At 50.6% G+C, this 22,928-nt stretch overlaps 1 protein-coding gene across 8 annotated transcripts in view; it reads right to left on the minus strand.

Annotated features, from left to right (window-relative positions):
- The window catches only part of ASAP1 (ArfGAP with SH3 domain, ankyrin repeat and PH domain 1), a 340,108-nt gene extending 317,617 nt beyond the window's left edge, over positions 1-22,491 (minus strand). For all 8 annotated transcript variants that reach the window (XR_007472790.1, XM_049700766.1, XM_049700768.1 and 5 more), the window contains exon 1: positions 22,354-22,491. The gene's annotated coding sequence lies outside the window, so the exon portion shown is untranslated. The remainder of the gene's footprint in view (positions 1-22,353) is intronic.
- Between the last annotated feature and the right edge of the window lie 437 nt (positions 22,492-22,928).

Genomic DNA, 22,928 nt, shown 5'->3' on the forward strand with positions numbered 1-22,928 from the left:
AAGTCACGTGTCTCGAACCTAAATATCTCTCAACCTGTCTCTCTCTCTCTCCATCTCCACTGACACAGCCCTGGATCAAGCCTCCATCATTCTCACCTGGGATACTACAACTATCACCTAATTGGTCTCCCCTCATCACCATTTCTCCCTCTGAAATCTGCTCCCCTACACTGAAGCCAGAACAATCTTTTTCTTTTTTTATGTTTTATTACATAAAACAAACAGAATTCTGTACGGACACAAACACAGAGATTCCCACCGCCCAGCCCCAATCACCATCAACTCATAATCAGTCCTACCCCATCCACTCCCTAATCCCTCCCCCTCCCCATGTTAGTTTTTAGAAGCATATTCCAGACGTCTTATTTCAGTCATTAATGGCACAGCACAGGGGCTTCCCTGGTGGCGCAGTGGTTGAGAGTCCGCCTGTCGATGCAGGGGACACGGGTTCGTGCCCCGATCTGGGAAGATCCCACATGCCGCGGAGCGGTTGGGCCCGTGAGCCATGGCCACTGAGCCTGCGCGTCCGGAGGCTGTGCTCCGCAACGGGAGAGGCCACAACAGTGAGAGGCCTGTGTCCGCAAAAATAAAAAAAAGAACAGCAAGCAGAACGAGCTTTTGTGTCCTTTTTTACTGTAACAGCTTTGATGAGATATAATTCACATACCATACAATTTACCGATTTAAAGGATACAGTTCAGTGGTTTCAATATAATTCACGGAGCTGGGCAACCATCACCACAATCAATTTGAGAACATTTTCATTTTGCCCCAAAAAGAAACCCCGTACCTATCAGCAGTTATTCCCCGCCAGTTCCACCTCCACCCACTCCTGGCAAAAGACAGCCTAACTTTCTGTTTCTACAGATTTGCCTATTCTGAAGATTTCATATACACGGAATCATACAACAGGTGGGTTTTAAAAATTTTGTTCTTTGTGGCAAAATCTACAAAAAAAAACCCATCTCCTGAACTCCTGGTTGAACTCAGGGCCTCTGGTTCTGATGGAGTGGAGTCGGGCCTCACTCCCTGGAATCGTTACTAAGGATGTGGACCAGAGGAGGGATGACAGGGGCTGGGAGACCCTACCCTGAGGAGGCCTGAGACGGTTGGTACCAGCTGGAGATGGCACGTTGCCCGGCGTGACTCAGCAGCGAGGGCGTAAACCCTCCAGGAGGCCTGGTCCAGGCTTCCGGTCTCGCCCCTGGCATGGTGCATGGCGGAGTGGAAAAAGCATGGGCTTTAGTCTAGCAGATGTTCCAAGGAATCCCCAGGGAAGGGCACCGTGGGGTTCTACCCAGCACCTTTCCTCATTCCTGACTTCATTCGGGTTAGCCCTTCTCCCAGGAAGCATGTGTTCCTGCAGCTCCCGGGTGTGGGCCCAGCTGGTCCAAAACCCTCCCAGCAATTTGCCAGTAATCAGTCTAAAGGACATGTGACCCAACTTGGGTCAAGGAGACCTGAAATTGGAGGTTTCTGGGAAAGCTCTTTCTCAATCTCCTAGAAGAGGTTTAAGAAATGGTGTTTTCTCTCTTCCTCTGGACGTTACAATAAAGGTGCTCAAAGTGGATGCGGCCTGTCTCACTACCAGTCTCAGAGAGAGGCCCACACGTGAAGACAGACAGGCCTGAAGAACTACAGGAAAATGGAGCGGGGCTCCTGGAATAGACACTAATTCTGTGCTACGTGTCCCATGCTCCACTATTCCCTTCTCTGTGCCCCAAATTGGCCTCCAGGGGCTAATAACGCAAGGGCCCCCTACCCTCTGGCTGCAGGATGGTTTTGGCCAACAGGGAGCCCTAGCAGGAGACAGGAAGGAGGGGGAGAGTGAGGTATCATCCTCCCTGCTGCCCCCCTCTGGCCCCCACCCCTGCTCCCTGTCTGGGGGTCACTGCGAACTGGCTGTCACCCTCAACCCAAGCCTCAGCTCTGGTCAGGGCCCCTCCTCGTGCCCTCGCTGTCTCCAGGTTCTAGCAACTGTTCCCTCCCCACCCCTAAACTGGGCACTGACACAGGAGCCCCAGGGCCATGTGCCCGGGGCCCCCGCACTGTCGCTGGAGCTTCCCTGCACCTGCCACACCTTCTTAAAGGTCCCTTGATGTGGCCCACAAGCACAGGAAAGATGCTCAAAGGCCTCAGTCATTAGAAAAATGCAAATCAAAACCACCATGACATGCCACGTCATACCCGCCAAATCAGCCGTAATACCAAAAAGCATAAAGTAAGTCTTGGCGAGGGCGTGGAGAACTGGAACCCTCACACGTTGCTGGGGGAGATGTAAAATGGTCCAGACACTTTGGAAGAGTCGGCAGGTCCTCAAAACATTAAACACAGAGTTAGCAGATGACTCATCAATGCCATCCCTGGGTATCTATCCCGAAGAGCTGAAAACAGGTTTTCAAACAAACACTTGTATGTGAGTGTTCACAAGGGCACTACTCGCAACAGTCAGAAGGTGGAGACAACCCAAATGTCTATCAACAGATGAACGGATAAACAACACGTGGTCTAGCCATACACTGGAATATTCTTCAGCCACAGAAAGGAATGAAGTGGTGACTTCCCTGGGGGTGCAGTGGTTAAGAATCCGCCTGCCAGTGCAGGGGACGCGGGTTCGATCCCTGGTCTGAGAAGGTCCCACATGCTGCGGAGCAACTAAGTCCGTGCGCCACAACTACTGAGCCTGCGCTCCAGAGCCCGTGAGCCACAACTACTGAAGCCCGTGCACCTAGAGCCCCTGCTCTGCAACAAGAGAAGCCACCACAGTGAGAAGCCCGCACACCTCAACGAAGAGTAGCCGCAACTAGAGAAAGCCTGTGTACAGCAACGAAGACCCAGCCAAAAATAAATTAATTAATAAATAAATAAATATCAGTATATCATAAACTAAACAGAAAGAAAGTGGCTTCAGTATGGACTGGGGGGGAAGTGGGGAGTGACTGCTAACAGGTATGGATGGGGTTCTTTCCAGGGTGATGAAAATGTTCTAAAATTGATTGGAATCAGGGTTGCACAACTCTGTGAATATACTAAAAACCATTGAATTCTGCCCTTTAAACGGGTGAATTGTATAATACGTGAACTATACCTCAATAAAGCTGTTACAAAAGTATAATTTTTAAAAATTAATAAAAAGGAAATGGTGAAAGGCCTTGAGGTTAAAAAACAAAACGAATCAACGTGAGCAAGCTGGGAAGTGGGAGATACATAGTGATCTCACACGGGGCTGTCCAATTCTTGCTCTATCCAGGCAAAACCCAGCCAACCAGAACTTCTTGCTACACCGTCCCAATCGGCCTGGGTCTCCCAGCCCAGGAGGACGCTGGCCCATCAACAAGTGCCCCGGCCTCCTGACATAGCTGTCCACGCGGTGTGCCGTGCAGACAAGCGCTGGAGACCACTCCCCGGCCCAAGGGCCCCTCGGGGTGCTGACGACTCAAACAGCAGGCCTCTCCACCTCTGTGCGTCTGCTTTTCCCGTCAGAAGCCCTGAGGGCCACCACGTAGGCTGGGAGTCTTTCAGCAGTTTCATTCTCCTGGGATGGAAACTGACACTGGCTGTCACACCCTCTCTGAACAGGGGATGAAAGGGACCAGGGGCCTTCACTCCCTCACAGGGAGCACCTCCTGAGCACCTGGCAGCCACTGGGCTTTGTACTGTGCTCACGACACTGGACAAAACGGTGTTGGCCTTAGGAGCTCAGAGACCAGCATGGGGAAGCGACAATGATGAATCAGTGCGACACATTTGATAAGGGTAAGCGTGGGGGGGATACTGGGAGCACCCAAGGTGGCTCCACATCCTACCTTAGGGACCAGGGAATGACAGGCTCATTGCCTACATCACAAACATTACAGAGAACTCCCTGGCGGTCCAGTGGTTAGGACTTGGCACTTTCACTGCCTAGGGCGCAGGTTCAATCCCTGGTTGGGGAACTAAGATTCCACAAGCCTCACAGCATGGCCAAAAAGAAAAAGAAAAAAAAAGACGGGCAAATCTCTTTTCCCAGATTCACCAACCGATGAGTCACCATCCTCAGCAAAGGAGCAGAGAAAGGCCAGGGATACTGCTTTAATAAGTCTTTTCTCCCAATGTAAAGTTATACCAGGAGTGAAAAACCAGTATTCCTGCCTGACACTGTCACAAACTGCAAATGATATAGGTAACCTGAACATTACTCACAAGTTAGTAGATTTAAAATGAGAAGTATACTGAGAAGTATAAAAGGCAAAAAAAGAAACATTTAAAAAATAAAAAAAATAAACATCACAGGGGCTTCCCTGGTGGCACGGTGGTTGAGAGCCCGCCTGCCGATGCAGGGGACGCGGGTTCGTGCCCCGGTCTGGGAAGATCCCACGTGCCGCGGAGCGGCTGGGCCCGTGAGCCATGGCCGCTGAGCCTGCGCGTCCAGAGCCTGTGCTCCGCAACGGGAGAGGCCACAACAGTGAGGGGCCCGCGTACCGCAAAAAATAAATAAATAAAATAAAATAAACATTACAAATGGCCCCCATTTGTGCCAGGCACCAGGCTGGTGCTCGGTAGACCTGAGAGGGAAGGTGCATTCCTGTCCTCAAGGAGCTCAGAGCGCAGTGGACTTGCTGAATAGCACCTCTGAAGTCCTCCCAACCTCCTTGGGATGGCTGAGGTACAACCAGCGGGGCTGGGTGATGGTTTGGATGAGCTGAGTGATGGAAGGGAAATCCATAAACCCAGAATCCAAGCATCCCACCACCCCATTCCTTCCACTCTGGTCCAAAAGCCACCTTGACCTTCTGCCTGTATTACTGCCACAGCCTCCCAACCATCTCCCTGCCCTTCAACCTGTTCTCTACACAGCAGACAGCAGGATCCTGGTGAAACAGTGAGCCAAGAACATATCACTCGTCTGCTCAAAACCCTCCAAGAAATTCCTTTCCTTTTCAGAGTAAAAACAAAAGTCCTCAAAGTGCCCACCAAGGTCATGCACCCGGACCCCATCACCTTTTCCCCCATCAGTGACACCTCCATCACTCACCCCACTCCAGCCACCCTAGCCTCCTGGAGGTTCCTTGAACATGCCACATATGCAGCTACCCCAGGGCCTTTGCAATGGCTATTCCCTGTGTCTGGGACACATTTTACGCCAGAGTGCCTCACGCTCACTCCCTCAGTTCCTTTGGGTCTTTGCTCACGTCACCTTAGCAAGGAGAGCTTCCTTGAGCACCCCATCTGACAGTGCACACCCCCTTGACTCTCTCCAGTCTCCTTTCTGGTGAGCTTTTCTCCATTAAGCATCTCATATCCGTATTAAATGTTTGTTTGTTGTATGTCTCCCCAGTGGAATGTAAGCTCCATGAGGACAAGGATTTTTCTCTGTTGTGTTCACTGCTGTTGCCCAGCACCCCACCCACCATAACGCTGGAATGCAGTGGAAACTCAAATAAATACGTGAGAATAAATATCCAGGTTTGTAGCCAGAGTGGCTGGGTGAGGATGTATGGGAGTCATCTCTGGGCAGGAGTGGGTGGCGAAGGGGCAGCAGGTCATCTGAAGGGGTCATGGGGAAAACGGCTTGGCCGTTCTGTGCCCAGGGGCTATTTTTAAGCCACCCAGGGCTAAGAAGGTTTTACCTGCTTTTCTGCGATATTTTAAGTAACTGGAGAGCAATGAGGATGTCAGGGTTACTGCAGCCAATGAGAGTTATCAAGGCCTTCCAGAAGCCCCGGCATCCGTCTCACCCCTTCCTCCGGGGGACCCAGCCCCTCTTGTTAGTGATGATGTATTTGCTCCATGAAGTGCAGGCCTTTCCAGATGCCAACTCTCTCTTTCTGCCTCTGACTACTGGGTTTTACAAATAGCATGAAGCCCTTTTTCAGAGTCCCAGGTGTAAACAAGGTTAAGTGGGGAAGAACCGGCATTTATTCAGGGCCTCTCAGGTGCCACACCCTTGTCCTACATGATCTCACTGTAACCTCCACCCTGCAGTGGATCAAGTGGAAACGTGGGGAAACTAAGGCTTAGAGAATGTAAGTTGCCCAAGCGTCTCAAGCAAAGGACAGAGCAGGAGTTCCCCCCCAGAAGTCTGCCCCAGAACCATCCCATGCTCAAGTTTACGTTCTTTCTACCGCAACACCCTGTCTGTACAACACGGAAGGACTCAGGCTGTTACCTTTTCCATCCTTTAAACTTGGTGTTTCTTCTTTCCGGTTTGAACTTCCTTTCAATGCACTGCACAGGGAGGCCGGGACACAGGTCAGAGAGGAGGGAGGAATAGCTGAGCCCCGATGCTTCGCAAAGCACAGAGCCACGGATCTCACCTTCCTGCTGCAGGATTAAGGCCAACCTCCTTCCCAATCCTGTCCCTCTCACTCCTCCACACCCAAGTTGCATCTGCTTCCCCAGCCCTAGACAACCACCACATCGAACAACGCTTCTCCAACCCCTGGTATGCACTGGCCGTGGCTACAGTCCTGTGCTGGGCAAGTCTCTGCCCTCGGCCCCAAAGGGCCCCTCTAGGGACCCCTTCTCAACACATTAATGCAGCAGATGGAACGTCACCTCGATCTCTGAGGAGCTACTCCTTCAGCGTCCGTCTCAGCCTCTAGCCTAGGAGCACCACCCTCTAATCCCCTGCTCCTAGTGTAACACCAAGGAAGTTCTCAACAAGTGCCATTTGGAGGCACCACTAGAATACAGAATTGGAAGGTACAACCATGCCACTGTTTGCTGAATTAATGCCACAAGCCTATCTGTAGTCAGACACGTGGGACCATCTTTTTGGTCAGTATTCAGGCCAGATGCTTTATCACTCCCATCACCATCGTTACCATCGTCATCATCACCATCATCACCATCATCATCACCATCATCATCACCATCATCACCATCATCATCACCATCATCACCACCATCATCACCATCATCATCACCATCATCATCACCATCATCAACACCATCACCATCATCACCATCATCATCATCACCATCATCATCATCAACACCATCATCATCACCATCATCACCATCATCATCACCACCATCATCATCACCATCATCATCACCATCATCACCATCATCATCACCATCATCATCATCACCATCATCATCAACACCATCATCACCATCATCATCATCACCATCATCACCATCATCATCATCAACACCATCATCACCATCATCATCAACACCATCATCACCATCATCACCATCATCATCACCATCATTATCATCAACATCATCATCACCATCATCAACACCATCATCACCATCAACATCATCATCATCATCAACATCATCATCATCACCATCATCATCACCATCATTATCATCATCACCATCATCAACACGACCATCACCATCATCACCGTCATCATCACATCATCATCATCACCATCATCAACACCATCATCACCATCACCATCACCATCATCATCACCATCATCATCATCACCATCATCAACATCAACACCATCATCATCACCATCATCACCATCAACACCATCATCACCATCACCATCATCATCATCACCATCATCAACACCATCATCACCATCATCATCACCATCATCATCAACACCATCATCATCATCATCATCATCATCACCATCACCATTACCATCACCATCATCATTTGCTAGGGCTGCCATAACAAGCACCAACAACTAGGTGGCTTAAAACAACAGAAATTTATTCTCTCACAGTTCTGAAATGAAGGTGTGGGCAGGGCCATGCTCTCTCTGATGCCTCTAGGGAGAATCCTCCCTTGCCTCTTCCTAGACCATGGTAGTTGCCAGCAATCCTTGGCTTATAGACACACTGTCCAGTCACATGGCTGCCTTTTCCCAGTGTGTCTTCACATTACCTTCTCTCTCTGTGTGTCGGTCTCTGTCTATAAATTTCCCCTTTTTATAAGGACTCCAGTCATATCGGATTAGGGCCCACCCTAATGACCTCATTTTAACTTGACTAACTCTGTAGACACCTTATTTTTATATCAGGCCACATTCTGAAGTACTCAGGGTTAGGACTTCAACACAGCTTTATTGGAGGACATAATTTAACCCCTAATAATCATCATCATCAGGAGAGCTCACATTTCCACTTCCAGTTACCACGTGCCAGGCACCATTCTCACTGCTCTCCATGTACTGCTACATAGAGTTCTCACCACAAGCCTGTAAGACGGAAGTCTTATTCACTGCATTTGACAAGTAGCAAAACTGAGGCTCAGAGAGGCTCTGAACTTGATCCAAGATCAGCAAGTTCTAAGCTCAGCCACTAAGGGGCTGTGCTAGGATTCAGCCTAAATCCAGGATCCGAACTCTCAGCCAATCGTCTATACCACAGAAGCTTTGTTTCTGACGATGCATTACCCTCCACAGACTTAGTTTCAGCTCCAACAGGATTCCCACCTGCAAGTGTTCAGCAGTTACTTCTTTCAAACAAGAAGTTTAAAATATCATCAGTCCGTTACACTACATAGACTGCAATATTCAATAGCGATTTCAACAAAACTTTTTTTTTAATCAAGAGCAAAAAAATTAAGCAACATTATCACCTATGTTACCAATGTGTATCATCTCCTTCTCCCTAAAATGTACTTAATCTTTGCTTTCTTTGTACAATGTCTTTGGTTGCAAGTCATAAGCCTGAGGCAAATAAAATTCCAGTAATTTCCAAGAATGTGGTGTTGGTGCTTTCCTAATAAAGAGATAACTGAGCTCAAAAAAAAAAAAAAAATCATCACTGAACTCAGCTTACCCCAACCAACTCTCAACTTGTTCCAGGATGGGAACACCCCACACAGACACATGCTATGTCCATTAAGATTCTTTCAGAAAAACACGTGTCCTGCACTGATTGGCTCACGCAGCCCTGCTTATGCAACCCTCGAATCTGCTGTTGTATGTAACAGCTGTGCATGGGGCCCCACCCTTTCTCAGGATGGTACCTCCTGGAGCCCCTACAACCTGCCCCAGCAGGTGGCTCCTGATCACCCAGGAGGCACAGGGTGGCCAATGGGAAGAGCGGAATCAGAAGCCTGTGCTCCAGTCCTGACTTCCTTTCCTCCTCCATGTGAGCTCCTCCTGAGCGCCAGGGCCCCGCTCCTTCCAGCCCTTAAAGGACAACATGAAAGAGTTTCTCAAATTTATCAAAAAAGAGATAGTCAAACTCTAAGATAAAAGAGAATGAAGGAATAATTCATTCATCAAACACAAATTAAGCATATGGTCTACCGTGGGGCGGGCACTAAGGACTCACTGAGAGAAATAAGAATGCAGGGGAGAAAGAAAGTCTGTGTGTGTCTGTGCGTGTGTGTGTATGGGGTTGTGTAGTTGTGTGTGTAGGGGTGAGGGTGTGTAGGAGGATGTGTGTATGTGTATAGGTACATGTGTAGGGGTCCATATGTGTGTAGGGGTTGTGTAGGTGTGTGTTTAGGTGTGTGGGTGCATAGGGGTGTGTGTGTGTAGGAACTGTGGTAGGTATGTATATAAGGGTGTGGGTGTGTAGGGGTGTGTGTGTATAGGGGTTGTGGTGGGTGTGTGTGTATAGGGGTTGTGGTGGGGGTGTGTGTAGGGGTGTGTGTGTGTAGGGGTGTGTGCTGAACGTAGGTTCAGCAAAGTACACAACTTGTTCCCGGGCACACAGCAAGTAAGCGAGAGCTGGGCTGACCCCTAGGTCGGAGCAGCTGAAAAGTCCAGGCTGCTTCCTTCCTCATCTGACTGCCCAGGCAGCAGAGCAGGGGACCAGAGCCTGCTAAGCAGAAGCGTGTCCCCAAAGTGAAGTCAAGGAAACTCCCCTGGCAGCAGCTTGGAGGATGGACTAAGGACAGGGCAGTGGGTTGGGAAAGGGCTGGATGACTCAGGGGGAGATCCTGCGGAAGCCTGGCCTGAGGCAGGAACTTTGAGGACACACAGACGGGGCTGGACTGGAGATGCTGGGACAGGCTTCCGCAGAAGTGGTTTGGTTTGGGGGAGGCGTAACAAAGAAAGGCAGTGAGCCACAGGCAATAAGAAAGTCTCCCCTCTTCTCAAGGCTCAGACCTAGGAAGCCAGGACACCAGGAAAACCACATCACGGCTGCACTGCCCATTCCACCAAAACAAAGCCCGAAGAGCTGAAATTGCGGGAGGGGAACAGAAGAGAGAAGAGAGGGACAGACATGCTCCTTCCTCATCCGTCCTCCACTGAAGCCTGGCACCAAGCATTTAGGGATGCAGACAACAGCAGGACCAGGAGCCCAAGGAGGCTGCGGTCTTGAGGGACACAAACATGACTCAGCCTTGGAAACAAGCCAGAAAGCTCCATGTCCTCAACGGCCCTCCCTCCCCCCACTGCCCCTCCCCCGCTCAGTCCCCAGGCGGCCAGTGCTACTGCCTATACATTCTCCCTCTCCAGCTTCTGGGCACGCGCTGCCAGACTCCTACACAAGCATCCTGAATGGCCTCCCTGCCTCCAGTCTTGGTCCTCACCCACCTAGTCCATTCGGTCCAGGGCACCCAGAATCACCTTCCTAAAGGGCAAGGGTCACATCACTCCCCGGCCTTAAGCCTTCAATGGCTCAACAGCCTCAAGATCAAGTCCAAACTTCAGGATGTGGCTCCTGCCTTCCCCTCGGGCCTCAGTGCATCCCACCTGAAATATCAGGTTCACTGATGATGAGTCACTCGGTTCCCAGCACAAACCGTGCTATTTGCACCATCTACCTCCTTGCTGAGGTGGTTCCCTGCACCTGGAACTTCCTTCTCTTCCCTCCACTCTTTTTCTGGCTAATTCCTATTCATTATTTAAGATTCAGCTCAAGGATTCCTCCCTGTAGCAAGTCTCCTCTGACCCTCCCTGCAGAGTGGGGTCAGGTGCCCCTTCACAAGCACCTGGTGATACCTTATGTTCCCCTGGGACCGCACAAACCACACTGGCTCACAATCTGCTGCACACATCTGCCCGCATTCAGGAAGGACAATGCCAGTGTACAACACCACAGCTGGCACATAATAAAGAATGAGGGTGTGGGTGGGGAGGGAGCACGGGAGGGGCAACAGGTGTTATGGGTGCTCAAAGACTAAAATAATGGATTACAACGAGAAGGATCAGGAAGGGCTTCACAGAGAAAGTGCATTTGGGCCATTCTTTAAAGAGTAAGTTGTATGGTCCAGCAATCCCATGCCTGGGCATATATCCAGACAAAACTATAATTTGAAAAGATACACACATCTCTATGTTCCTAGCAGCACTATTTACAACAGGCAAGGCACGAAAACACCCTAAATGTCCATGGACAGATGAACAGATAAAGAAGATGTGGTACATTTATACAACGGACTATTACTCAGCCATAAAAAAGAATGAAACAATACCATCCATGCACAACATGGATGGACCTAGAGATTATCATACTAAGCAAAGTAAGTCAGAAAGACAAATAACACATGACGTCACTTTTTAAAAATTTATTTATTATTTTTGGCTGTGTTGGGTCTTCGTTGCTGCGTGCAGGCTTTCTCTAGCTGCGGCGAGCGGGGGCTGCCCTTCATTGTGGTGCACGGGCTTCTCTTGTTGCGAGCACAGGCTCTAGAGCACGCGTGCTTCAGTAGATGCGACGCATGGGCTCAGTAGTTGTGGCTCATGGGCTCTAGAGCGCAGGCTCAGCAGTTGTGGCGCATGGGCTTAGTTGCTCCACGGCATGTGGGATCTTCCCGGACCAGGGCTCAAACCCGTGTCCCCTGCATTGGCAGGCGGATTCTTAACCACTGCGCCACCAGGGAAGCCCAACATCACTTTTATGTGGCATCTAAAATACGACACAAATGAACCTATCTACAAAAGAGAAAGACTCACAGACGTAGAGATCAGACTTGTGGTTGCCAGGGGTGGGGGGGGGCGTGGAGATGGTTGCCAAGGGGTGGGGGGGGGAGGTGCGCAGAGAGAAGGACTCGGAGTTTGGGGTTAGCAGTTGCAAACTGTTATACATGGGATGGATAACAACAAGATCCTAATGTATAGCACAGGCAACTCTATTCAGTATCCTGTGATAAACCATAATGGAAAAGAATATGAAAAAGAATATGTATAAGTGAATCACTTTGCCGTACAGCAGAAATTAACACAACATTGTAAATCAACTATACCTCAATAAAATTTTTAAAAAAAAAGAGTAAGTTGGGCTTCCCTGGTGGCGCAGTGGTTGAGAGTCCGCCTGCCGATGCAGGGGACACGGGTTCGTGCCCCGGTCCGGGAAGATGCCACATGCCGCGGAGCGGCTGGGCCCGTGAGCCATGGCCGCTGAGCCTGCGCGTCCGGAGCCTGTGCTCTGCAACGGGAGAGGCCACAACAGTGAGAGGCCCGCGTACCACAAAAAAAAAAAAAAAAAAAAAAAGAGTAAGTTGGATTTTTGGCTGGTGGAGAAGATAGGGAAAGGGCAATCTGGGTAGAAAAAATAGCAAGACTGCAAAGGCATAAACATGTACAAGTTAGTGGTGGTTTCAAACAGGATGGTGGGCTCAGCATAGGGTGATTAGGGGAGCATATAGTAGCCCCAGAATCATCTAGATGTTATGTGAGGTGGGCATTCCCTTGAGTATTAGTATTATTTTGGTGGGTATGGGCTACAATAACAGAAGAGTCAACTCAAAGTCGTCTCAGGGTAGGGTATTCAGTGTCTTGTTCCTTCCATCTTTCTGCTCAGACACACTCAACATGTTCTCCCTAAGCAAGGCCTCTCATGACCCCAAGATGGTTGCCACAGTGCCGGGTATCACATGTCAACCCTACTATGTCCCATAGCAGAAGAGAGGCTGTTTCTTTCAAAATGTCTCCTTTTAAGATGGAGAAAAATATTTCCCCATCCTCCCAGCAAATTCCCCTGCATATTTTATAACCAGAGCTGTGTCACATGCCCATGCCTACACCAATGACTTCCAAGGGGGAAAAGACCACTGTGGTTCACCCCTGGGGCTGGGACTGACCTCCCTTAAAGGCCCTGGAAGGTAGGCTTCTAAAGATCAATGTTCTGTCAGCAAAGCAGAAGGGGAAAGGGTGTTGGATAAGCAAACAACAGTGTCTTCTACAACTTCTCACCCGCTCGCCTCTGAAGTACACCGTTAAACAGAGTCTAATCTGCAAATATCCCACATCTCCACCCTTCAGCGGTTCTATTTTAGTTCTGAGGAAGTAACTGTCCTAGGAGAGGAAACTGGCGAAAGGCTATTACTGGAAGGTCTATAAACACCACAGTTTGCTTTTCTGGATCAGGAGTTCCGTGACAGTGGAGGGATAGGAAATAGCAGGGATGCCTGCATTCCAGTGAGAGACCCCCGAATGCCATGGTATAGTAACTGAGAGTTTTTACCTTCCTTCTTGAACAAATGTTCTCCTTAGGCCTCCAAAACAAAATAACTACCACATTCCTATCACAAAGACTGTGAGCCAGCTACTCTCAGCCTTGGATACCCACTCTCTCCATGTACTGAGATCCTACCCATCCTGGACTGTAAGTTCATAGAGCACCTCTTCCCCAAACCTTCCTCTGACCACCCCACTGGGATCACTCTTCCTTCCCCGCACACTCATGGCTATTCCTGCATAACTTTCCTGTGGTGAGGACGGACATCAGTTCAAAATTATTAACAGTTTCACATCTTTCTCTTCTAATCAACTATAAGATATTCTAGCCCACGGACCTTGAGTTTTCACCTTTGTATCCTAGGTGGCTGGCACAGAGCAGGCTATACAGGAAAAGTTTGTGCAGGGGAGACTCTTCAAACTGAATTTGTTATTTGTTTTTTCCTCCCGTTTGGAACCTACTCGCTTTTATTTAGACCTGATTATGTGCCTGGCACTCGGCCACTTTCTGTATATATTGCTTTATTTAACACCTTTTTTAAAAGCCTGCAAGCTTTTTCAACATTTACAGAAGCAGCAGCTCAGAAAAGCTAAGAGAAAGGTGAGGGCCAGACTCCCCCAAGACCACATGAGGAATTAGGGCATGGAATTCAAATTCAAGTCTTCAGAGGCAATAGTGCATCACAGTCGAGAGTGTGGGCACTGAACACAGACTCCTTGCTTAAAATCTCGCCACCTATGAGGTACATGACCTTGGGAAAGTTAGTTAGTCTGTGTGTGTCTCAGTTTCCTCCTCCATAAAATGGGAGAAAAAGAGTGCGTGTTTCATAGGGTTAGTATGAGGATTAATGAACTCATGTAGGAAAGCTGCTTAAAATAGTGCTCAACGTGTATGAACATACAATAAATATTAGCTATCGTTATTGATTCCAAGTCCAGTGGTTTTCCTGTTGCTTCATGACAAATGCTCCCACCTACACCCACCACATCAACTCAGGCACGAAAGAGTGATCTGGCCAAAGGACAAACCCCAGAGAGATCACGAGTTCCACCGTCCAGAGGAGCAGCCTCAGAGAACAGCAGGTCAAAGATCACCAAGGCAACGCGACGCACAAACTCCATCCCGAAGGGGTTCCCAGCTGCAGCTCAGCCCTCATTTGCGGGGTGTGGGTGGAACTTCCAGGGGAAAGAACATCACATGAGACAGGAGCCATTCAGCCACCCCGGGGCCCAACTACTGCCCAGACGCCAACCCCTTAGTCTACACAAGCTCTGAGGACCTGAAATGCTTGCAGCTCTTCCCCGGAAAACCCAGTGCCCACGGTGGTGAGGCGGCGAGGTGGAGGGAGTCTCCAAAAGAAGGTGTCGCTGAAGGATACGCGGTCCCTTCCGCCTTGAAGAAAGACCCCTCACCCTCTGTGGCTCCCCCCTTCCACATTCATGATCTCACTGCGACCTGCCAGGGAGGAGCGTCAGGACAGAGTTATCACCACCTTGACACAGGTGAGGAAGGGCGGTTCCAAAGGAGGGTAAGTGACTGCTCCTAAAGGCCACGTAACTAGTCAATATCAATTTCCGGACTAGAACTCAGGACTTCTGAGTCTCAATTCAGTGCTCTTTACCATTATTTTATGCTGTCTTCTGCATCAGTATTTGTCTTTTTCAGTACATACAATTCCTTCCTTCCTAAATACTTACTGTCTTCTCTGCACTGGGGGTTGAGAAGATGAACAGGCATTTTAAGGCCCAGCTCATATCTGTCCCCCAACCCCGGCTCTGCAGGGTGAACACACAGGAGGGGCTCAGCGAGTGCTCGCGGATCTGAATCACATCTTCTTATTGCTAGTATTCTGATAAGGATTCTGGTTTTCTTTTCTCGAAATGGCAATTTTTACATTTTTGTACATGTCCTTTCTTTTCCTCGTCTGCAAAAGAAGACCGAATGTATTAAGCCGGCTGGTTTCCAGTTGGTGCCTATAGGACGGGAGAGCTGAGATCCCTCTACAAGGCCAGGACCCCAAAGGGGTCCTAGACTCTTTTGAAAGTGGGCCTGAACTACTCCTCTCTCCAATGCAGAGAAACGGCAAGAAAGCTTGTTCTGCCTCAGGGTCTGGATGGTGGAAAAAAAGGATTCTGTGCAAACTTTGAGGCCCTAAGTATGGGTGAAGGGTCCAAACAGACAGCACTGGACTGGGGTTAAAAGTCTTGAGCCCAGTAGCTACCACAGAAACGTGCCCAGGACTCAGGAAACTCTTGGAGCCTCGGCGGAAGGACAAAACCGCTCTGTAAAGCCACTTCTGCTCCCCGGGTATGAGCCACGATGTCCCGCAAATCAGAAGATGCAGGAAATGGGAGAAGTGGTTCCTCAAGTATTAACATAACAGGGCTGCCTGAACAAAGAATGTCAGGATATTTAAAACAAAGATACGAAATAAGAATGAGAAATTCTCACGCAAGAAGAAGACCCAAGGATTAAAAGCCAGGATGATCTGAAAGACAACCAAAGAGAATTTCTAGAAGTTAAATGGAGAGTCATTAGAAATAAAAACTCAACGATGAGAAAATCCAACAAATGTGGCAACACAGTTGGGCACCAGAAGCCAATGGACTTCATTCAGCCCCTCCCTGCCCAGTCAGTGCCTGCCCTTTGCTTGTGCCCAAGGGAGGAGAGGCACAAGGGGAGGAGAGGAGTAACCCAGACCCCCCACCCCTCCCCCTCAAGACGCGCAGTCTGAAGGGGAGGCAACCATAGCAGCAAACACGTTTCCACACAGCATAGCAGCAACTGATGCTCCCATTTCTGGACTCCTTGTGCGGGACGCTTTTCCTACATTATTTCGGTTCAGTACAGAAAGTGTGAGGATGGGAGGGAAGGCGGGTCAGTAGCAGACCCCAGAATCTTCTGGCTTCCTCTGGGCCATCCTGCATCTACCAAGGTCACAATCACAATGGAATGTTGAGCCCTCTTTTTTTCTTCCCGCTTCCATTTGCAAAAATCTTTTTCGTGGGAAATTTCAAGAGTAAGAATAGTACAAGGAACACACATCTCTTTACCCACGTTCACCTGTGGTTAATATTTTACTCCATTTGCTTTTTCCTTTTTTTCTCACTCACATATAATTTTTATGTATTCAGAAAATACATATAATTATTTTCTGAACCATTTGAGGACAAGCTGCATATATGACAGTCTTTCACTAGAGCACTCTCTCTGTGTTTCTACTCGAAAGGATAATTATTTCAATGCGAAACTACAATGAAACAGGCACCAGTATCATTACACAGGCAGGGTTCTATAAAGGCAGAAGCCTTGCCGGAAAAACTCATGGTGAGCCCTGATGAGGGACAGACAAGCCATTGCCCAGAAACCACACACAGGCTTGCCTCTCTCCTTCCTGTCCTGCCCGCGACAACCGGGACGGGCTTGGTTCCCCGGAAGCCCTGCCGCATCTGGGGGAAGCGCTGACGGGCACACTTCTCCAATCCCAGGTCTACCCAGACTCCACCTGGGACCCCTCCGTTGGAAAGACGTTGCTTGCTCACTTTTCTGGTTTTCTAACTCAGTGCTCTTTCGCATTTCCTGACTTAGAGAGGTAGAGGAAGAGGAAACGCCAAAAATATTACAAGGCCAGCTAGTTGGTGGCATTTCCAAGGGATGGGGGCTGGCAGGGAGAGCCCAAGCAGCAAGGGACCTCGGTCTCTGCAACCCGGCACTTGGGCAGCCAGCAGAGCTGATGGGGTCCCCCCAAAGTGCTGAAGGTCTTGGGATGCCATCTGTTTCTGGGGAGCATCTGGGGGCAGGAGCCCATCTTCTCCCAATAACGGAGAGGCGTCCCAAAGCTGGTCTTGATCACCCCCTCACAGCGACGCGACTACACATCACATCGTGCTGCGTTTCCCTTATTCTCAGAAGGTGGGGCCACCTGCCACAAAGCACGGGAGGCCAGGCCCTTGGGTTGTTTTTCTCCCCTCATGCTTCAGGTGGATTTGTCCTGATCAAATCACACGCCTTCTCCTGATCTCTATTGTGGCCAGTGGCCCGCTTTGGGGACAGAGCTGGCTGAGGCTGGGGACACCAGCCGTGGCTCGGGACCCAAGGTCTTAGCTGTACAAAAGGCCCGTGTGTTGGGATTCACACTGTGCCCGCAAATCAACCACAGCCGACATTTAAAGAGAGGACCGACCCCCTCAGACCCCACCCCTTCCTGGGAGTGGATATGGGGTACGTGGGCTGGGAGAGGGTGATCATGGGTTGACGAGTTTAACTGATTCCTGAGGTGGGGTGAGAAAAGTGAGTGTCCTGGGTTGCCGAGCGAACAACCTGGCCTGCAGCCTGAAGGATGCACAGAGACATGAACCCTCAACTCCAACTCCTCACAGAAAGCCAGGCATCAAGCACAGCTTGAATGAAGGAATGAATAAACCTCAATGAGGGAATGAACATTTGGGAGGGCAGTGAGTTTACAAGTAGAGACTGACTCCCACCGGGGTACCGCTACCTCCAGGAATATTTCCCTGGCCTCCCCTTGCCCACTGGGTTAGCGGCCTCTCCCCAGACCCCCATAACCAGGCTTCCCCTACCAGCCTGCAAAGATGTCAACGTCCTAACCCCCAGGACCTGTGAATGTGTTCGGCTACATGGGTTACACAGCAACGAGGAGCTAAGGCTGAAGATGGAATTAAGGTTACTTATCAGTTGACCTTAAAACTGGGAGATTATTCTAGATTATACAGTGGCCTGATGTAATCAAAAGGGTCCTTAAAAGCAGAAGAGAGGAAAGAACCAGAGAGATGGCAGCATGAGAAGGACGAGAACCAACACTGCTGGCTTTGAAGATAGAGGAAGGGGTCAAGAGACAAGGGATGCAGGAGGCCTCTAGAAGCTGGAAGAAGCAAGGGAATAAACAGATTGTTCCCTAGACCTCCAGAAGGAACAGAGTCCTGAGCACACCTTGAGGTTAGCCCAGTGAGACTCATTTCAGACTTCTGACCTCCAGCACTGAAAGAGAATAAATTTGTGTTGTTTTAAGCCACTAAGTTTGTGGGAATTTGTTATAGCAGCAAGAGGAAACTAATACATCATTTATCATTAGACTGACCCTAATATAATGTAATTTTTATTTATATGCCTATCACTGCCATCAATAATGATGATGATGATGACAGCTAACATCTGTTGAGCACTTACCACATGTCAGGCCCTGCAGCAAATTTTTCATACATATAAGATACTATAAAACGGTAACTTCAATTGAACACTATGGTGACGGTAAACACAGGGATCTGAGAGTGGGAGAGGGAGCTAGAGGCACCTTCAAGGAGTTAAAGACGCAGGTATATTTTACAGGATGAGCAGGAGGTAGCCCAGGAGAGAGGAACAAAGTCCCAGGCAAGAGGAAGAACACAGCAGACCCTCAGAGAGATGAAACAGCAGGACACGTCCCAGCAAGCATTTTGGTAGCTCAGCTGCAGGCTGATAATTTCCACGTTGGTGCCTCTCGTCCCTAAGTCTCCTCTGAGGTCCAGAGTCGTGTCTGCCTGAAATCTCCACCTGGATGCCTCGCAGACATCTCAAGCTCAGAACGGCCCCCGTGGAACCTGTCTCCAGGCACACGTTTCCCCGAAGTCTTCCCTGTCTCTCCAAATGACACCCAGCTGTTCAAACCACAACCCAAGAGTCATCCTTGAGTCCTTTTGCCTGCCCCAACCTCATTAAATCCATCACCAAATTTCATCAAGATCCAACCAAACAGGTTGCACTCACTTCTCTCCACCTCTACTGGCACTGATGGAGGTTCCACCCTGATATAAGCCACCCTCATCTTTCCTATTACTGCAGTGGCCTACTAACTAGTCTCCCTGCTTCCACTCGCGGCCCACTGTGATCCACTCTTATAAAAAAGCAGTAGGGCTTCCCTGGTGGCGCAGTGGTTGAGAGTCCGCCTGCCGATGCAGGGGACACGGGTTCGTGCCCCAGTCCGGGAAGATCCCACATGCCATGGAGCGGCTGGGCCCGTGAGCCATGGCCGCTGAGCCTGCGCGTCGGGAGCCTGTGCTCCGCAACGGGAGAGGCCACAACAGTGAGAGGCCCGCGTACCGCAAAAAAAAAAAAAAAAAAAAAAAAAAGCAGTAAAAGTAATCTCCTAAAAATGCCAATCAGACCCCACTCCTGAGCCTAAACTCATCCAAGTTTCCCTTTGTACTTGATGGGGGGACTGTCCGCAGCACGGTGTGATCTGCCCCTGCCTCCCTCTAAAACCGCACACTGTGCCATTTTCCCCATCCCGCCCCCGACTCCCCTCACTCCCAGGAACACATTAAGCTCTTTTGTGCACAGAGGACTTCGCACATTCTAATCCTTCTGCCTGGAACGCACTCTCTCCTGCAACCTCTCTGCCTGGCCAGTTGCTTCTTCTCAATTCTTCAGCCTCAGAGAGGCCTTTTCCTGGCAAAACTAGAACTCCCACACACACACCCCACCCCACTTCACTTTGGTCATCAGGTCGATCCCTTGTGTGTGCTTCCTTGATAACAAGAATCACAATCTTTCATTTGTTAGAAGTTACCTGCTTTTTTATTTTTGCCCAGCTCCTCCAATGGAATGCCAGCCCCATGAGGGTGGGACCGGGCCTATCTTGTTCATCGTTGTATCACCAGGACTTCACACAATGCTTAGCATGAAGCAGGTGCTCAGTACAGGTTTGCTGAACTGACTCATTGAAAGAGAAAAAGTGCGAGGCTGACACTGAAAGATGAGGCTGGAAATAGAAGGCCTTGAACACAGGGTCCTATTCACCTTTGCGCAACTGGCACCTTCCACAGGGGAGCCACTTAGCAAATGTGCAATAGAAAAATGAAAGAATGACTCAAATTCCAGATGAATCTGAAAAGTGCTGTCCTTTCTGGTCAAGGTTCCGGAAGCAGCTCCCTCTCCTTCTTGGGACTTCTCAGGAGGTAACATATCCAGGGCATATAGCAAGTGCTCAATAAATGCTAGCGATCACTGTTACTATTGCTTACATGGGGATCATTCATGCATCCCATAGAAAAAACCTGTTCTCCAACCCATGCAGATATAGTGGCTGGGAAAGAAGTGGGAAGAAGAAACACAGGAGGGGAAAATGAGAATGGGGCCACAGGATCCAGTCATATTCCACTGAGAACTTGGAGGGAAAATGCAGAAACAACAATGTTCCAGGTTATACAGGTTCCCTTCTTTCCTCTAGACTTCAGCCACCTGGGTGCAGCATGGAGATGGCCCACAGGGAGCGGGTCCTCAGGAAGGGTGAGGGAGGGTCCCATTTGTCTGCACACACTCATTTGGGGGCCTGCAAGCCTTCGACTGATTTTGCAAAATCTGGCTCACTGTGGCTGGTGAGGAGTGGGGAGGTGGAGAGAATTTCAATTTCCTTCACCAAATGGCAAGCTTTAGAAAAAGTCCTTCGTCTCCAACGTTATCACATACTAAAAATGAAAAACCAGCCATTCGGAGCTCTCGTAGGGAGAAAAATAGATGGGCTGCCTAGCTCAAAAGATACAGGAGGGCTGGAAATCATGTCTAGAGAACATCATACGGTACATTATGTGCTAAGATACTGCCCTTTTTTGGACCTGGGAGTTTCTATTTTTTACAGAAGAATGGGAATAGAGAAAAGTCATTCCTATATAAGAAGCCACCCATTTTATATTTCAAATCCATTTGGTGGCTGAACAGTAGGGGTTAGGGAATTTTTTTCTTTTAACTCTGTCTCAAAATATGCAGTTTCAGATAACTGCATATCTCAAAAAACAGCAGCAATAACAAACAAGATAGAACAAGAGAGGGCACTGAAACGATGAAGGTTATAATGCCAGGAAGGCGTATTTCCCAACATTTCATGGCTGACAGACCATAAACTGACATTAGTGAAATGAGCACTGGACGGGGAGTCTGAAGCCTGGCCACGTGACTTTACGTAAGTCACTTCACCTCTCTAGGCCTCGGCTGTATAACAAGAAGGGACTGCGACAACTGTTCTCAAAGATTTGATGCTTCCAGAAGACCTGCATCTTCTCTTCCTGCATCTTCCTCCAACTGCAAAACGGAAAGGCCTTGGGCTGAAGTTTGATAGAGAGACAAAACTGGCCTCAATGTTGAATTATGTTTTACAATCCCCAAACATTTCTCAGCAATCCATGCCCTGCTGTCATCCCAGAACCCATTCTGCTAAGACAAACTGACCGAGTCCACGGGTAAAAAAGTAGGAGAAAGTTCTTGTTCTTTCTGATTAGTGCAGGTAAAGCTGAGGTCACGCTGAGGATGGTCTGAAGTTGGCTCTCCATCCCCCTGCGCTAGTGGAAAAATAAATTATTGAAGGAAACCGCTTTAGGAATGCCCGAGAAGAACTCTCGGGATGTAGGAAACCGCAGAACACCAGACGCCAGCGAGTTTCTTTTTTCTTTGAAACTTCATGTCGCTCTCAGAAAATGCAGCAGGTCCCCAAATGGTACAAGCAGAAAAACACAAGCCACGTCCCTACCTTCCCGTGAACAAACCCCAACCCCGAGTGGGAATTTTTTCCTCAAGTTCCGTTCGCTGAAATTAAGTGGCCTGGGGCCTGCCTGGCAGCGCCGAGCCCCAGCCGGGTCCGGGGGCCGCGGGGCCTGGCCGGCCGTTCCCGAAACGGCGGGGAACTTTCCTCCGCCGCGCCCGAGACAATGCCACGGCCGGCGCCCGCGCCTCCGGCCGGGAGGGCGCCGCAACGGCGGGGCCCCGGCCCCTCTCCGGGAGGGCGCGCGAAACCCCCGGGGCGGCGCCACCCGTCCCACCCCGCGCCTCGGGGGCGCAGACCCCCCTGGACGTCTGAGCCCGGCCCTGCGGACCCCGCGGCCGGCGCCCTCCCCGCGCACCGGGCACCCGGCCGCGAACAGAGCCGGGACCCTCCCGGCGCCCCGTGCCGGCGCCTCTCCGCGCGGGGGCCGGGCAGGGGGCGCCGACGACCCGGGGCGACCCCGCGCGGCCCCGCCGAGCCCGTCCAGGCGCCCCGCAACTCACCGGGACCGGGCGGGCCGCTGGGCATTATTCCATCGCGGGCTCGGCGCCGGCTCCTCGGCGGTGGCGGCAGCGCAGACGCCCGCGCCCTGGCTCCCCTCAGCCGGCCGATCGCGGCTCTCGGAACGGAAAGCGGGCGGCGGCCGGAGCAGCCGGCGAGGCGGGAAGCGCGGGCCGGGGGCTGCCCGAACGCAGAGTGCGCGGCGGCGGCGGCGGCGGCGGCGGCGGCGGCGGCGGCGGCGGCGGCGGCGGCGAGGCGCGGGAGCCGAGCGCGGCGCAGGAAGGGGCGGGCGACCATGTGCCGAGGGGAGGAGGCCGCAGCGAGGCGCGCGGCTCGGACGATCCCGCTCGGCGGCGGAGGGCGCGGGCTTCAGGAAATCCAAACACTTCGACAGGAAATCGGAATCCTGACTAAGCATTCCCGGCCCGGGGGCCGCCCCACGCCGGGGGCTCCCGCCTCGCTTAACCCTTGGCCCGCCGGCACTTAGGAGGGGCGTTGGGCTGGCTCTCCGACGCCGCGCGCGGGGCAGGCGGGGTCTCGGACACCCGACAACGGCGTGCGAGCTGGGCCGGGGTCG

This window comes from Orcinus orca, chromosome 17 (genome assembly GCF_937001465.1).
Source record: "Orcinus orca chromosome 17, mOrcOrc1.1, whole genome shotgun sequence".
In the NCBI taxonomy this organism is placed as follows: domain Eukaryota; kingdom Metazoa; phylum Chordata; class Mammalia; order Artiodactyla; family Delphinidae; genus Orcinus; species Orcinus orca.